The sequence below is a fragment of the Protopterus annectens genome, chromosome 14.part0 (genome assembly GCF_019279795.1).
Source record: "Protopterus annectens isolate FY-2018-M chromosome 14.part0, PAN1.0, whole genome shotgun sequence".
Lineage (NCBI taxonomy): Eukaryota > Metazoa > Chordata > Ceratodontiformes > Protopteridae > Protopterus > Protopterus annectens.
Window position 1 is genome coordinate 329531165 of NC_056748.1, and position 15855 is coordinate 329547019.

Below are 15855 nucleotides of genomic sequence, written 5' to 3' on the forward strand. Positions count from 1 at the left end.
TATTGCTTATGCAAGTATGCAAGCTATCTAACACTACTACAGACAATTATGCAAAAAAAAAGACATCATTACTCTCTGTGATAATTAAGACTCTGTCAAAAACAGACACAAAGCACAGAAGATACAGCATTGAGGCTGCAACACTAGTGGCATTAATGCATTTATGATCTGACACCAGTAACTTGGGACTTGTTATATAACAGATGTGAAGGAGACCATTTAAAGGCTTTAAAAATGGTTTCCTTTCCTGAGAGAAGGAAAGGGGGAATGGAATAGCACTCGATCCACTGAAGACACTTGGAAGGCAGATGGTTTCTTATAAAATAGAGCATTAGTATCTAATAGTGGGTGACATGGCACATAGGAATAAATCTCTGACTGCGTCAGACAGCTCAGGATTGTCTAGTGACCAGGGTGCTGGATGAGTAAGCAGTGGAGGTCGGAGAGAGGGTCCAGTGCTAGCTTGCCCATCCTGGGGGAGGAGGTAGTTTGTTGTGATGCACTGCTTCCACTTCTTGGCGATAGAAGTATTCATCATACAGCTTGTAGGTCAGAGATGAATTGTTTCTGCTGATAAGCTATATTTATGTGGTAGCCTTCATTGCATGTGGGTGGGAGAATGCTTGTATACAGGAAAATATATAGCAGGCCTTCACATCTCTGAGTGCATTTGTCAGCTACTGGAGGTATGGATAGAATAATCCTGCATCACCTGTGTTAATTAGTATGACTGTCCAATAAACTATATTTCACTTATTTTTAAAATTGAATGGAACACAACTCATAAATGACAAAATAATACACAAAAAGGTATATTTGTAAGGGATGGTAAGTCTCCATACCTCAAATTTATATGAATTAATTCCATGAATGCACACCAGTGTGAAAAAATGGAAAACATTACTTGCAGTGCACAGTGATCTTGCACAAACAGTGCAAAGACATGAATAATAGAAGTGCATTAGTTTTGAGTGAACTGCAGTAAAAAGACACTCACTGAAATGGCACTCGGCCAAGTGTAGGACAGTCAAAAATCCCTCATGGCTGCCTGTTTGACAGCCATGCCATGACTGTATCTCTGTCTATTAATAGGGAAAGAATGGGTATAGTCACTGCAGCAGGGCCAGATGGCTGGAGTGCACAAGATGTAGGTAACAAAGATTTGAAAATGTGTCCAGAGAAGGGTGTGAAGATGCAAAAATGTCACTGTATTTCAGCTTTTACTAAGGTTAGTCATCTAGTCAGAACTTTTAAAATGATGCACCTTGACATTGCCTAAAAAAAAATTGCCCCTCAAAAAAAAAAAAGAACAGATAATAGGCCTGATACAGTGCTGGGGAGGGGTTTGAGTGATCAGTGACTCTAACTTGGGGAGGATAAATTAAGACATTAGGTTATAGGAGTACAATTGTCCCTATTTATACCAGCGAAGCTATAACTTTTAATGAAAAAACAGAGGGCAGCAAACATTTCCAATCAGGGAATGATGTGGAGAGAAATGGGTGTCAGTATTGTGCTTTGTGGACAGGACCTCAGAGCCTCTGAAGAAAGCTGAAGACAAAAAAAAAACCCAAAAATGCACAATGGAGATGGATTACAGACTTACAGAAGAAAATGACTGCATATAGGAGCGAAGAGATCATATAACAGACATTTAGATACTTGGCATTCAATTTTGGAAATGCAATGCATAGATCATAACTGGAAACTAAGAGAAAATTAGTGGAACAGGGGAATAAACATGTGAAAACAATTGAGACTGCCCAAATCAAAAAAGGGTACAAGCAGTATGAGCAATCATAATTTCAGTGTTTTGTATCTTAGCCATGTCCTTTCATTACCAGATTATAATTAAGTCAAATTACGCACTTTATTTTATTTTTCCAAATGATAAATGAGTTTAGACTGAATCCAAAAAAGATGAAAAGGCAATGGGGAGCCTGCATGATGGAACATGCAACCCCCTTTCAAGATTTGAGTATTTATTATTGTTACAGAAATTATAGCAGACAGATGGCTACAGCATGGCCACTAAATTAAATATCCTTAATACTGTTAGATAGTAGGAAATAAATAGCTAACCAAAGAATAAGTAACTTGTCTGATTGCACAAGTTTTAACAAAGAAAACAATGCCATATTTAACAAGCATTCATGTGCCCTCAGTACATTCAGCATCATATAGTACAGATACAGTTAGTGTCTAGGGAGTGCACAAAAAATTGGTCTGTATGAGGGAATGTAAGACCGTGCGTGCTACTTCTTCAGAAGGAACTTAAATAATGTTAGCTCTGAATGAAAATATAATAAGAAAGAATAATTATGGTGCTGTAATCTTCAAACTGCAGTTATGGGCTGATAATTTTTGTGGCTTGGTATAATTCCTGCAGATTAGTTGTGTAATATTTTACAGCTCCTACCAATACATTTTTGAAATTAATGAGTATTATTCTAAAGTTCAGTTTGCTGAAGAAATGCAGAATCTCCCTGTGAGTGAATACTAGTACTAGTACTACTACTAGTACTACTACTAGTACTAATACTAACGATAATAATAATGTTCTGAATCTGAAAAAAAGTGGTGGGTGTCAGATTTATGATTTGGGATGCAGAAATGCCTGTACTGGTCTAGGTTACAGGACAAACACTGCACAAATGAGAAGCAAAACAAATTGTAACAAACTGGTCAAAGGCAGACATCTGAATGCATTTTTCCTTGGGGGTGCAAAGTCTACCCATTCCCCAATACAGGAGGGTGTCCAGCATACATCCCCTTATTTCATAACAGTGACAACAATGGAGAAACATCTTAAAACATGCAAGACTGCACAGTTGCACTACTACAAATGGAACTAAGAGATACTGACTACAAAAGTCTTCTTAACTGACATGGCCTGATTGTCTTGCTGTGTTTCTCTCCTGCTACATCTGCTAGACACCGGACTCAATTACCTGTAAATTAAAAACAAGGAATAAGAATGTAGCATGGTGGAAGGAGGTTTATTACTGTAGTTTTATTCTCCTTATTTCTGTTATTCGTCCTTAGTACTGTATGCAGGCTCCTGATATACTGTGTGTGTGTTTGTGGATTTGCTGCTTTGCTATTTGGAATTGTTGCTGAGTATCTTGTCTATATTACTACTGCTGTGTACTGCAAAAGGTCCTAGTCTACTGAATATTGCCATCAGTAGTACAACTGAACTACACGTTTTACTTAATATTCGCTTACATTTGAATTAAATGTATTATGCGTACTGTATTTCAAAAAACATGGTTTGAATCTATATTTTCATTATATGTATTGATTTTGTACATTGTATTTGCCTGAAGTGGCCTTGGTTAAGGCTTAAAACAGGCCTTGGATCAATCTACTTATCCTGTTAATAAATGTTAAATAAATAAATAAGCAATAAACTTTGACTCTGAGTCATTCTACATGGAGAAAAGAGAGAAAATGTTTTTTCCTTCTTCTTCTACTATGTATTTTTTGGCAAAATGGATATTGTCTTGTCTGTAAGTCCTTCAATTGCACTTAGCTGTTCAGAGAGCACCTCAGCTGTGCTTTTTCCCCTTAAACAGTGCCAAAACCACCAAATCTACAATTGTCCATTTAGAGAACCTCTGCTAGTATAGACTCTTTATAGATCACCCCATTAGTGTAGACCTCATTTAGTGCACCCATTTATACCACACCCCTCCATTTTCTCTCCCCACCATGAAAACAGGATTTAACCTAGCATTATGCATGGTCAGTTTCCCATCATTTCTCCTACCAGCTGGACTGACATGGGTATCCTGAGGCAGTGTAGCAACTGCCTCATGTACACTGATAACCTTCTACTCCTAAATCACCCAAGTACAAATTGTGAGAGATACAGCTACACTAAGGATCTGATATCTTTGCTCTCTCATGCACAGAAAAGTAACACTGAACAAGTTGTCAGCTTGCATATTACACCTCCTGCGCAAACTATGCACTCAACACATAAACCATCATATGCAGAGGTACTCACCAGAAACCTGCCTAAATACAAGAGACCTTCCAAACACAAACATGCTACAGCTAGTACAGCACTAAATGCACATAAAACACAAGCACCAGTGTCTCACCAAATAAGCCCTTAAGGCAAACAAAGCACATCTAAACCAAATTTGTTAGTCATAGGTGACATCATTGTGAGACACACAGATGTCTAGCTTACCAGGTTGGACAAGGAGAAGGTTACAGTCAGCTATCTATCAGGTGCCAGGATCCATCAGATCACACATGCACTGATGTCTCTCAACAACAAGTACTGTTATGACTCTGTCATATTTCACGTTGGTGTGAATGACTTAAGATGTACCTCACTGGACTATATTTAGAGAGACATGATTAATCTCTATGAATATGTGTCACAGGCAGGTATGTCCCTAGCCTTGAGCAGCATTCTACCCTCACCTAGGATGATTCCACAGTTGTTGTGTCTTTCGGCTTTTCCTGGTTGGGGATCTAATTCCTGTCAGCCTGGGATGACATGGTTGATAGACCACACCTCTTTGCCAGAGATGGTCTTCACCTCTCACCTCTAGGCTTTCTGTTACTAGCTAAGGCACTTGCCTCCCCCATAGTACCTTTTTAGGTAAGGTCTCTAGAACAAAATTTCCAACATGGAAATGTCACTCACAAATAAATTAATGGTTATGCTGCTAAACGCTAGGAGTTTAAATCAGAAACTGCACTCTCTGGAAGCACTCCTCTCCCTGGAAGATGTTGACATCTGTGCAGTCACAGAAACTTGGTTCAGGGATGCAGAGAGTACCCCAGCCTTACAAGGCTACAATGCCTTCCACACTTTCAGACCACAAAATGAACATGTGAGAATCAAAGGAGGAGGATTATCTATCTTCATTAAAGATAAAAATACCTCTAGACTTGTGAGACAGGAAAACTCCATGGAGTTACTCCAAGTTCAACTAACTGTGGGTAAGACACCCCTACAAGTCATTATTAGCTATAGGCCCCCTTCAATGATCCAGGATGCCCACACTGTTTGTTTGGACCTACTTGAGTCAATCAAATTACAACCAAACACTCTAGTCATGGGCGATTTTAACTATCCTTGCATTGACTGGGAAACTTATCTGAGTACCAACATGCTCACACAAAGGTTCATGGACTTTGTTAACACTAATGCTATGGACCAAATAGCATGCAACCCCACAAGGGGCTCAAATATTCGCAACCTGGTCTTCACCAACATGGATGATAGCTGTACCACAACAAGTATAGCACTCTCACTGGTTAAATCTGATCATGAATCAGTCACGTTTGAAGTAGCTATAACACCTGATCTACTGTTAGGTGAAATTAGGCAAAAAAATTTCACCAAAGCAAATTAAGGGATGGCATAAATAATTTCAAAGCTCCTCTTTACACAGATAGCATTGACAACTATACTAAGGTTTACACAAATGCCCTGTACAAACACTTATACAAATATACTGACAGCTGTACCTGCTAGGATCAAAACAAGATCCTCAAGAAAAAACAAGCCTCCCTGCTGGACATCTAGCATTAATATATTATACAACAAGAGGAAGGAGTTGCTGTCTAAGAGTAAAAAACAGAGGTCCCAGCACTGGAAGAACACCTTCCTCTGCTTGGACAAACAAATAATACAACTTATAAAATGCTCTACGGGCAAGTTTGAAACAAATTTAGCAACCATAGTTAAGGATAAGCATAAGGCATTCTTCAGCTATATCTGTAACCTAAAAGGCAGGACCCAGACGTGTGCTGAACTAGCTGTGGATGGCATCACATACACTGATCCTGTGAAACTAACTAACCTATTAGCTGGCAGGTTTGGTGAAAACTTCACCCCCCCCCCCCCGTCCCCTCCAAACATTTCACAAAGCAATCCCATTACATCTCCCCCACCTTGCATCTCCAAAGAGCAAGTCATTAATGCTCTTTCCAAGGCCAAAAACACAGCCTGTATGGGACTGGATGGCATCCCAGGTTGTGTTTTAAATGGTCTAAAACATGAGTCAGCAACTCCATTAGGTACTCTCTTTAACCACAGCCCACGTACTGGTTTTGTCCCTGCTGAATGGAAAACAGCAACTGTCATCCCTCTTCATAGAGGGGGGTACAACAACAGACCCTGGGAACTACAGATCCATAAGGTTAACCAGCCTTATCTGAAGAGCCATGGAACAAATCATCATGGACCTTATAAATAAGGATATAGGTGATCTCCAAACTCTTGATCCAACACAGTTTGCTTTTGTCAAAGGCAGGTCATGCCTGTTAAACCTGATGGACTTCTTCAAAAACATCACCAGAGCCATAGTCAAATGCAAATCTGTGCATACAGCCTACCTTGACTTAGCCAAGGCCTTTGACACAATCCCACATTTGGGCATCATTGATAAACTTTCCCAGTTGAATATCAACCCTTATGTCGACAGATCATACTTAGTCAAAGTTGGGGACTTTACCTCAATCAGCAGATGTGTCACCAGTGGTGGTCCACAGGGGTCAGTGCCTGACCCCCTATTGTTTGTAATATACTTCTCAGAAGTTCAGGCCAAAACAAAGGGGTTGTGGCTGACTAAGTTTGTTGACGACTGCAAATTAGGTGCAGTCATTGAATCCCCAAATCATGTGAATATATTTCAAAAGGGACTTGATTACACAAACCAATGACTGGTGCCAAAGCCATGGACTCAAACTCAATGCAAAAAAATGCATTATCATCCCCTTCGGTAAAAAACAATATCCCTGCAGAATATCATATAAATAATATTTATTGATTTATTTTATTTATTTATTTGTTAACCAGGGAAGTCCGACTTGGAACAAAACCAATTTTCAGTGGAGGCTCGGGGAGAAACACTCCAGATGCATGTCTTTGTAACATGGGAGGAAACCGGAGCACCCGGAGGAAACCCACACGAATGCAAGGAGGACATGCAGACTACGCACAGAAGGTACCCCAGCAGAGAATTCAACCAGTGAACCTCTTGCTGTGAGGCGACAATGCTACCGCTGCACCACTGCAATGTGCAATAATAATGCGACATCCAATAATACCTGAGGTACGAACTCAGTAGTGAGAGATTTAGGAATGCAAGTTGACTGTAGCCTAAATGTTTACCACCATGTGTCTACTGTGGTAAGGAAGGCATTCTATGTTGAAAAACCTCATTAGCAAAGGCATTTCCTCAAGAGTGAAAGAAGTCATAATACCCCTGTACTCATCCCTCATCAGGCCAATAATTGAGTACAATGCTTCCTTTGGTATGTACCTTACTAGGCAACTATAGCAACCTGAGAGACCTCAGAAATTTCTAGCCAGGAAAATTCAGGGTCTCCAGCACGTCATACATTAACAGAGTGAAGTCACTATCACTGTACTCAGTAGCATACAGACTGCTTACAGGAGACTTGTACCTGGTCTACAGAGAAATCTCAGATCTAAACCTAATGGAAATTGTGCACATCTGCAAGTCAAATTGGACAAGGGTCATCTGGGACCTTAACCTGGTCTGTGATATAAATAGGAACTAGGACCTGCTGGAGGCATAGATATGTCTTTCAGAGGTTGCCACTCCTCTGGAATAGGCTACCATTTCACATCAAACAAAGCATCCTATATGACCCTGTTTAAGCTAGCCTGGATGGGAATCCGTAAATTCCTGTCGGGGATTTCACCTGTGATCCTCCTAGATATGGGCAGTTGTTGCTAACTAAGATCTCGAGTTTAGGCAAGATCCTTTATATTGGGTTTCTCTAGTATTATATTGGGCACACATGGCTAGGCTTATAAAGACCTTTGGGTCCATAGCCCAGTAACCAGCTATGAACCTAAAAGTAACAACATGGGCACACAGGAGCTGTTGATTAACTAATGATACCATTTACTAATATGACAACAAATGCATGCGCAAGACACATTCCCATGACATCCTGCATGCACTTACACTTAAGGGCTACTGACGACAGATTGATCTTTACATTATATCCCTTCCATCGAGTGTAATGCTCACATTAATATTATACAATGACAGGTCATTTACATTCAAAAAGGTGCATGATGACTGGTCACCCCAACCACCGTGACATTGTAAATAGAGCACTTCCTTCTATTAATATAGGCTACAGAGCTTTCTAGTTTTCTTGAGTTTAAAAAAAAAATGCTGAAATCCAAACAGTTCAGAGGTACGAGAAAGATGGGACAGTGAAAATACAAGGAAAATCAGGTACATTATACAAAACTAAAGTAACGTATTTGATTATCCTTGTATTTCTGCCCTGACTCTCTCACACCTCTGAACTGTCTGTATTTCAGACTTTATTTATTTTTTTTTTTTTATAAAAAAAAAAAAAAGACAAAAAAGTAATGGAGGTCTTCCGTTCTACATTGCTTCCTTTCCAAAGTACTGATGTACTGCGCAAGTATGGGAATGCAAGTCCCATATACATGTGCAGTACATCAAGAAAGCCCCAGGATACTGAAAAAAAGGGGAAGAATGCTACAGAGCTATTATACAAAGACATTATTTATTATTTTTCTTTCTTAAATAATGTCATTGTATAATAGTAATAACTCATGACAGGGTGGGGGCAATTCTGGATTTGCCCATACCCAGCCATAGGTTATTGCTATAATAAAGACACATATACACAATGCTACAGACAATACTGAAGACTAGGGATATCACTTCACATATGTATATAGTTTCCTAAAATGAAGAAACATTGCAAATATATATATATATATATATATATATATATATATATATATATACATACATACATACAATAACATACTCACTCTGTTAGCATAGCATGGAACATAATCATTCCATGATGATTTCTTTAATATTGCTACCAGGGAGTTTGTAGTCATTAGGAAATTTGATAGTAGTCATGGCTGGTTCTGACATCACAGTCAGTAATTAGTCATTAGCTGGAAAATTGTTTTCCTCAGGTCTAGTAACTCCAGTGTTAGCTGCAATACAGTAATAGTCATAATGTATGAGTGAATCAATCATGGAGCAATTTCGGTTTGAGGAATACATTATACTTTCTGGCTCATATTGTCTATACCTGGATAAGTCTTTTATGGATGCTTTCTGTTCCTTCATAGGAGTAAGCCATCACATGGTTTGACAAGAACTGCTTTATTAACCGAAAAAGTCAGCTGCTTGAGTTTTGCATACTCGATACTGATTGCTTGAGAAAAGCTATACTCAAAAATAGACAGCAAATTGTAAAAAAAAATAAGTATTTTTGCAGGGGTTCAGTCTCCTACACCCTCCAGTTTGGAGGCACACCCTCTACTCTCAGTCTATTAGAATACCACCTTTGAGGTTTCACAAACTCAGAGAAAATGTATTTACAAAAAAGTCTGTGTACTCAAGTTATCTTGCACCAGAATAACTGTGAGCAGATCAGCTGAAAGAATTTCAATGTCAAGTAAGTGAAAGACAGACATTTTGACAACATACGACCTTTGACTATTTGGCATGCAAAAAACTACAGCTTCAGTTGGGTTTGGAATACAAGCTATATCTCTCTGTTTCTCAACATTATCACTGACTTGGATGTCCTGTCATAGAGGACTTTCTCATTCTGCTAGACATCATGTGAAACTGCTTGAATATTTTCTCGTTAAAAAGTAAAACAGAAGGTGCTGACAACTCTGCATTCTCCTCCTCATCAGCAAAGGAGAAGTTGAAAGTCCTAAATTGAAGTAACGTATTCTTGTACTTGAGAAGTGCTAGAAAATGGTCTTGCTTTGAGCTGGCAACGCTTTTTCTAATGACACTTTTTACAGTTCTAATACCTCTCTTAACCTGACCACCTATTTGAGGGTATTTTGGCGAAGATGTGAACTGTTGGAATTCTTATTGCTGTGAAAAAACTGAACTCTTAAGTCACAAAATATGAATAGTATGTCGCAAAAGAAATCAACTTCAGCAGAGTGTTTATGACAGTTTGAGATAAGGTTGATTTGAGTTTATTAATATCAGTGTACTTATAGTCAGTGAAATTAACATACTTTTTTCTTTATAGTTTCATAGGTGAATACTAGGCTACTTTGCATGTGTAAGGTAAAGACCTTAAATGTTATGCCAACTCTGCCCAATTTTTGCAGTCAGAACTAACTAGAAAAAGTCTACCACACACATTTTCTTTTTCAATATTGATTTGTTTAAAAGGATTATTTTCCGTTTCTCTGTGCAGTTTTATATTCCCCTGCATTCTTTTAGCTTTCTCTGCAGCACAAGGTGTAAACTCTCAGAGCTAAATGAAAAAGCAGATTTGAAGCAGGGTTCAACTCCAGTATGCAAATGACTTTACAAAGAGTGTCAAAATGTGATTATTAAGGGGTAGGGATTCATTCACTTTTAAAGAGATTGGGGCTGGTCATCTACTTAATGATATATTAATTAGTAAGAGGGTATTTATTGGTAAATGGTGAGAAGCTGCTGGCGTCCTCCTCTTACTGGCCAAGACTGCATAGATAATCTGAGGGATCCCATGAAAAGTATTTAGGAGATGTCTCTGTCCATTTGTAGTACAGAGGGCAGTCCTGGAGTAAATTTTCTATCACCCATCAATAGATCCAAGTTGTGCTTGAATATGGATAAGGATGAGCTTTGTTTTACATGGATGGGGCATTTGTTTCAGACCAGCAGTATTCTCAGTGAAATGCATCTGTCCCTCCACGGTATTCTGTGGATGTTGCAGAAGAGGTTTATATCATTCAACCAAGTATTTCTGATGCCCTTTGACTTGCTGATGTGCATCCGTAGACCAAGTACTGGATGAGAGGATGCCTTTTATGCCAGACACAGGATACCTCTTAGCAGTCTGCAGGATACTTACTATACTGACAGGGCTTTAGTCAGACATATTGTTTAGGTCTTGCATCCTTTTAGTAAGGTATCTCTGTGGGCATTCTAGTTGATGCATGTGTCTGGACAGATACATGTCAAAGGGGACATTATACTCAATGAATGGCCTAATGAGGGCTGAATAAAAAGGGCAATGAGATCCCTAGATTTAGACCCCAATCCCTTTGTTTATAAGCTGTACAATATAGAAGGACTTTCTTAAGATAATGGACACATGCTGCTCAACAGTTAGGTCACTGTCCACATAAGTTCCCAAATCTCAAACGACTGGGTGAACTCTTAAGGATGCATTGCCAATATGGTAGTTCTCTGGGTAGATGAATTCCTTAAGGCTACAATAATACATTTTTTGGAATTTAGTTTCAGTCCATGATTTTAACATCAAATATTTATCTGGGACAAACCTTTAAGGTCATCTAAGTCATTTGGGGATACAATGACTGCTCAGTCATCCAGCTGGCAATCAATTAGGTGAGTTTATCTTGCTTTTCTACTATGCTTGAAAGGAGGATGGTGTCTAAACCTTTGGCCAGGTTGAGATATGCAGTGTGTACCATTTTGCTTAATTTATTCTTTGGTGACTTTTTCCAAAAGTCCACCAGGTTGGGTAAACATGACCTATCCTTTAAGACTCCAAACTGTGATGGGTCCAGTGTTTGAAAGATCCTTATTGATTAGTTCCATGATAAGTCTTTCCATGGCTTTGCATATGACTTATGGGTGTGTAATTGCCTGAGTCTATGGAAGGTCCTCAATTATACAGGGGAATGACTGTAGGTGTTCTTTATTAATTTTGTACAAAACTTATGTGGAGGCTGAGGCTGAACAGTGTTGTTAAACTAGAATAGGACTGACACAGCTTTACTCCATGGATGAGCTGGAATCTTGTGAGGAATTAGTGTATCATCTTTGCAGTTGCTATTGTGATATATATTACATATTGACCAATTTTGTAATCTGTTCAGTAACTCTGAACATTTCATAGATTCATAGGTTAATACTAAGCAATTGATCTGGTAGATCATTTTTTAGCTTAGCCATTGCAATTCCCATTATTTGCTACTCCTCTGCATTAGGGTTTGAGGGTTGAGACCTGAGATGTATTTGTGGTTACCCATACAATTATCCAGGTTGCTTTTGGAGAGGTGAGTAAACTGTATTGTTTAGTAAGATTCTTTGAGGTATCTATCATGCCTGCAGGTTTGGTTTATACTATGGTGATGGTTAAGGTCTTTCATACTGGTGATCCTATTGTTGCTGTTTTTAGCAAATATGAAGGAGGTCACTCAGGGCAGGGTCATTTTAGGCCTTGTAGACCAGGCAGAGGTTACTACTAAGGAGTCTCCATGAGGCAGAGAAGAGAGATAGATATTTTGCTTAGGTAATGGAATTCAGGCCCATGATTTTCTTCATAACAAAATGTTTGAGCTAGGTCATATATATCTGACAGATACATGCCAAATTGAGTACTCTGATTATGGGGGCCTACTTTAGAACCTCGAAAGTTTAATAGCTGGAATGCATATGGATCGAACCATATGTATCGAACTATTAAACAATCGAATTCCAAAAAAAAAATAATAATACACACAAAAAAATGTAAACTAGTGTAGGCAAGCCCCGCTGCATCCCCCACACCCCCCACTACTTAAATATACCAACTCTGAGATCACACTACATTGAAGTAAATGGAAATCTCCACCTACAAAGATTTCCGTTTACATTTTCGATGTTTTGCGCTTTCGGTGTACTCGTGTTGAGAATATCGTATTCGATATTCTCGGACTTCGAGCAAATAAAGTAGACCTGATTATAGACCTAATAAGGGAGGAGTACCGAAACATGATACATTCATGGACCTGGAGAAAATTCCCTTAGTAATCAGCTTGGCTGTACAGCAAGATTCCTTAACACCTGTGACTACATTGTAGTCAAACATGAGCTCTTTGTCAATGAATGTGCTGAGGTTTCTGATAACTATGTCAGTTTTTAGGGGAAGGGGTACCAATAATGTGGTAGGAGCAAGGACATTTCTGTTTGGCAAAGGGTATGATACTCGCATGTCTTCATTTAACTTATGACTACAGTTGTGATACACTTTGTTCATTAGACCATCTTGTAGAAATCTGGGAGTCTCTAGGGGAGTTGATGTTGGCTCTATATTTCCAGTCATTTGTAAACTTAGTCAGCCAATGACAATAAACACAAAGCAGATGCTGCCCTCAGTTCTGAGCACTGGGGGACTCCAGTGGTAACAAGCCTTTTTCAAGGAGAATGTGCCACCATCTTAACTTGTTGAGTTATATCTGTGACCAGTTCACTGTCCATCAGGTAATATAAAGGTTTGAATTTAGTCTGAAAAGTTTATCTGTAATGTATGTGTGAGGAATGGTATCAAACACTTTGGCTAGGTCACAGTAAGTTGTGTGCAGTGACCTGTCCTTCAGGACCTCAATGACTTTTTCAAACAAAGTTGACTGGGTTAAGCAGACAGGATCTACTTTTCACAAATTTAATCTGATTTGGATGAGAGGACTTTAGGCCGCAGAGTTCATTTTTATGAAGTCCATAATGATGCATTCCATTGTCTTACTAATAAGATTTGTGAGGCTTATTGGTCTGTTGTTACCAAGTCTAGTTAAAGGAACGACCACTGCAATTCTCTGATCCTCAGGCAGGAAACCTGATGAGAGGCTGAGGTTGAGCAGATTGTGGACCAGGTCAGTAAAACAGTAATTCACAATGGCAGGGAAGCACCTCAATGTATTTTCAGGTATCAGTGATTATTATTCACTTCAGAGAGAAAAAGAGAGAGAGAGCCTTTAACACTTGCTCAGGGGTGATGTTTGGTGGAGATCCTGACATGGTCAAGAATGTCTAGGCTAGGTGGAGATGGTGGGACAAGTCTGAACTAAATTTGTCTGCTAATAGGTCAGTTATGTCTTCTGGGGCATAGTTGGAAGAATCATTAGGTATCAGCTTGGACAGTGATGGGTATTGCTTTAAGCTTCTTGATATAATTGAAGAAGAGCCTGTGACTGACTTTGACAGACTAGCCAGTTATGATTCATACTTCACCGTCAAAGATTTGACTTTATTTCTAATCCTTTTGTTTAACTTTCTGAGTTTAATATTAATATTTGGGGTTTCAATTTGCTACTAAGGGTGAGGAGTTTTTTCTCTAGTTATATAGCTTGTTTATTCTAGAGTTCCACTAAAGATTTTTCCCCTAAACTTGGCATTATATTTTTTACAGATCAGGACCAAAGTCTTGATGCCGGTATTGAGGTGAGAATAAAACCATGTCTCAAATGCAGCAGTGTTTCTTGTTGGGTCTTCAAGGGGAGGAGAACTCTTGAAATTCCTCAGGTTATCATATTGTTATATAGCTGGAATAAATTTATCATTGAGAAATTTCTGAATGTGTTCTGGTTTGTGAGTGTTTTGAGCTAGGTTCTAATAGTAAAGACCACTGTTTGATGGTCAAACTTAACCAGATAGTACATAGTTATAGGCACAGAGTATAATAGTGCCAAGTTTGTAGTGGTTAGGTCCAGTATAGTTGTCCTTATAATCTGGACTAAGGAGTTTGCATCACTGAAATCTAAAAAATATTGAACATATTTAGTTGTAGTAGTGTAAGCATCCCATTTAATAGATAGCTAATCAAAATCTCCAAGAATAATAGTGTTTGGTTCAATGGTCAAGGGCTGCAGTTCATTTAGGTATGCCTCATGGGTTGGCAGTAACATAGAAAGGGGGTCTATACTAGGTCAGGAAGTGGCAAAATTCTTATTTACCGTTAATAGGATATGAAGGAGCTCATGGTCTTTATCTAGCTGTATATGTCAAGAGGTGAAGGGTTTAAAAAATATATGGACGCACCATCACCTGTAACAGAGGTACCCTAAATAGACAATTTGAATGTGTGATGAGTACTGAACTCTGGTACTGAAGGTAATTTCATAATTGCATTGGAACCGTGCTTCGTTAGTTATGCAAACGTCTACATTTTCTAGGGTTAGCAAAGCACCTAAGGATGGATGTTTCTTATTTAAACTGTACATTTGAGCAACATAGCATCATTTTGCTGTCCTGGTTTGTTTTTGCTAGGCTGGTAGATAGAGCAGATTTATATTGTATAATAGATGACAGCAGGGGTAGAGAAAGTCCTGTCTAATTTACGAAAGCCCTGAGGTGAAAGGTACAGGTTATCTGTGGTTTAGCTAGTGGTGAAACTGTTAGGACAGTCAACCATCTCCTTCCAGCTAGCACACTTTGGGCCTAGCTAAAATGATACCAGCAGCTGAGTCATTTGTTGAAGTCAATCATATTTTGTTTATACTGTGGCATCATTCTTGTCAAGTTACAGCGTTGCTCAAGACTAACTTTAAACCAGGCTTGGAAGCACACTCTTGAGAGTCTATCATGTCTCTCTATATGTAATCCAAGGATGTGAACTTCATCTTGTTCATACCCACATGAGCGATAACCGCATTGTAGGTGTATCAGAGGTGAGGAGACTTACAACTCCTAGACATCTGCCTTATTTTGGTTCTTGAAAGGCAACTCACCATCACTGTTTCTTAGCTAAGCCTAGTATGGGGGTTTATCTCTTTGTCTCACTATGGAATCACCAATGAGTAAGAAATTAGCGTCTTAAGAGTTCAGACAGGCTGATATGATAACTCCTCTGAGTAAGGCATGTTACACTGGTGAACTATGTGAGGTTGCATTATGCTGCTGAGGAGCTTGAGAGTCAAAATTTCACCCCATGAGCCTTTGAGGTCTGAGGGAGACTTCATAACTACCTCAGCATAAGAAGGTTTGTTTGTAGTTGTATGGCATGAAGGTTTAAGGTGGGTGTGGGCACTGACAACCTCCTGGGAGATGAGAATGTATTTATATGAGAGGCCATCTGAAGCAGAGTTCAGCAGATGAC